Below are 2,758 nucleotides of genomic sequence, written 5' to 3' on the forward strand. Positions count from 1 at the left end.
AAGAAGTGGTGTGAGAGCAATGGGGAGGGTGTTGGGATCCACGTCCACGACGGAGAGAGGCATGGATGAGTCGTGGTCAGCAGCTTTGGGATTGCACTGTGGGATGTGGATGCTCCCCTGGGGCTGAAGGAGAGCTCAGATCCCATCAGCATCTGCCCCGTGTGGCACTGGGGGACACTGTGAGGCACAGCTCCAGGGATAGGAGCTGTGCTGGGCAGCAGTGGGGGATGCCTGCACACCCTGCCTGCTGCATCCCTGCTGGGATGCACAGGGAGTTTCCCATCAGCCACATGCACACACAGCCCTGCATGTCCACATGCACTGGAGAGGGGGTGCAGCTCAGCTGGTTTCACCACCGAAGGGGTGGATGGCACAGCCAGTGAGTGGAGGTCACCACCCCCTTGGAGAGCAGGGATAGAATAATGGAATCACAGAGTTGTTAGGGTTGGAAAATACCAACAGTTCTCCCAGCACTGCCTGGGCCACCGTTAACCCATGTCCCCAACTGCCACATCCATATGGCTTTTAAACACTTCCAGGTGATTCCACCAGATCCATGGGCATCTTGTTCCAAGCCTGATTACTTTTTCAGTGAAGAAATTTTCCCACTGTCCACCCTGAGCCTGCCCTGGCCCAGCCTGAGGCCGTTCCCTCTCCTCCTGTCCCTGTTCCCTGGAGCAGAGCCCGACCCCCCCGGCTGTCCCCTCCTGTCAGGAGCTGTGCAGAGCCACAAGGTCCCCCCTGAGCCTCCTTTTCTCCAGGCTGAGCCCCTTCCCAGCTCCCTCAGCCTCTCCTGGGGCTCCAGTCCCTTCCCAGCTCCGTTGCCTTTTCTGGACTCATTCCAGCCCCTCCAGTCCTTCTTGTCCTGAGGGATCCAAAGCTGACCTCAGGTCTGGGGGTGCCCCAGCAGTGTCAGCACAGGGGGATGGTCACTGCCCTGGTCCTGCTGTCGCACTCTGGCTGGCACAGGCGAGGGGCCATTGGTCTTCTTGGCCACCTGGGCACACCTGGGCTCATGTTCACCCACCCAACCAGCACCCAGAGGTCTTTTTCCACCGAGCAGCTTTCCAGCCTCTCTGCCACCCAGAGTCCAGAGCACTGCCTGGGGCTCTTGTGGCCCAGGTTCAGAACCTGGCACATCAACCTGTTGAACATCACAGACTTGGCCCATCAAGGCATGGAGACAGTGAAGGAACCTCTTCCATCCTACCCCAGCAGTGCCCAGCATGCACACTTCCATGGAATGAACTGAACCCTTATTTTTGAGGCTTTGCATGAAAAATTCTCAGTCTCAAGTCCTGCCTGGCTCAAACACAGGTTCAGTTGGAAACGACAGAGGAAGAAAAGCCCTGACCCTGGTCCCAGTCCAAGAAGAGCTGAGGCAAGTCAGAAAGCAGGTCCCACCCCGGTAAGTGGCAGGTACCCTGTGTTTATGGTAATAACAATAATTTACCCTTCACTATCACCTTCCAGCTGAAGAGCATAAAGCCCTTTGCAGGCATTAATTATCATTAGCCTAATGACATGGTTGATGAAACGGAGGCTGTGAAAGCTGGAGTGATCCACCCAAGGTCCCCAGGCCCCTGCGGTGGCAGAGCCAGGCGTTACAGGCAGGCAGGGGAGCAGGGCAGGCTCTGGGCTCAGGGTGGGCCCTGGGAGCTTTGCCTTGTCTTGGGGCAGTTGGAGGTCAGCTGGATGGTTGTGTGTGTCCCACATTCCCGGGACATCCCTGCTGGCTGGGATTGCTCCAGGGCGGTGCAGTGGGTGGCTGCAGGCAGTGCAGGCAGTGCAGGCAGGGCAGGCAGGGCAGTATGGGCTGCTCCACGGGCTAGAGGAGCCCCACAGTGTTGGGGTCACAGTGCTGGGACCCTGCTGGCTGTGCCCAGGGCTGGCCACGACGACAGCACAGCCAGCTGAGGAGCTGGGGAGCTTTTCCTGGGCACTGCAGAGGTGTGGGCAGAGCTGCTGGAGCCCCCTTGGCTGCAGGGGCAGCAGGGCTGGGGCAGAACATCCACCCTGGGATGCAGAGCCCAGCTGGGCACGGGGCTGGCAGCCAGGGCTGGGGCACAGGAGCCTGTTAACAGCATGCAGAAATTTTCTTTGAAGGTGTGGAATGATTTATGGCTTATTACTGGCTGTGACAGGGTCAGCTGCCAGGCCTGGGTGATTTGGGGTTGGGGGGGTCCGGGAGGATAATGGGGACAAATTGGGGCCCGAAGGAATGTGCGCTGGCGGAGCGGGAGGAGGCGGGGGGCAGGGCAGGTGCCGCCTTCTCCTCCATTCCCAGACACAACCTGCTCTCATTATCCGGAGCCACCACAGGCGCTAACGCACACAAATATATTCTAATTTATTAGAGCTGGCAAAGATCTCTTTGCAGAGAGCGAACGTTTTATTTTTGAGGCTCAGTGGTTCAAGTGTTTGAAAGGGCAGCATTCTCTGTGCCTCCAATGTGGGGCTAATGATAATCTAAATTAGTTATTGGAAATAATTACCAAGGCTTTATTGTGCCAAACATAGCAGAGCCCTGGAGAGCAGTCGCGCTCAGACACGGCCATGCAGCTAAAAGCTTTGATGCTTCATTAATATTCAAGGGGAGTCTTTGGCTGTTTTCCCTCCTCCCCTCGCGCTGCCGCAGCTCTCTGAATGAACCCAAGGCCTCCGGTGACACCAGCGAGGGGCCTGCCGATTGAAATTAGCACTGGTACCATATCAAAGTTCACTGCTCCCCTAATCTCCAATGGAAAAGGTGGGTTTG

This window comes from Vidua chalybeata, chromosome 25 (genome assembly GCF_026979565.1).
Source record: "Vidua chalybeata isolate OUT-0048 chromosome 25, bVidCha1 merged haplotype, whole genome shotgun sequence".
NCBI classification, from domain to species: Eukaryota; Metazoa; Chordata; class Aves; order Passeriformes; family Viduidae; genus Vidua; species Vidua chalybeata.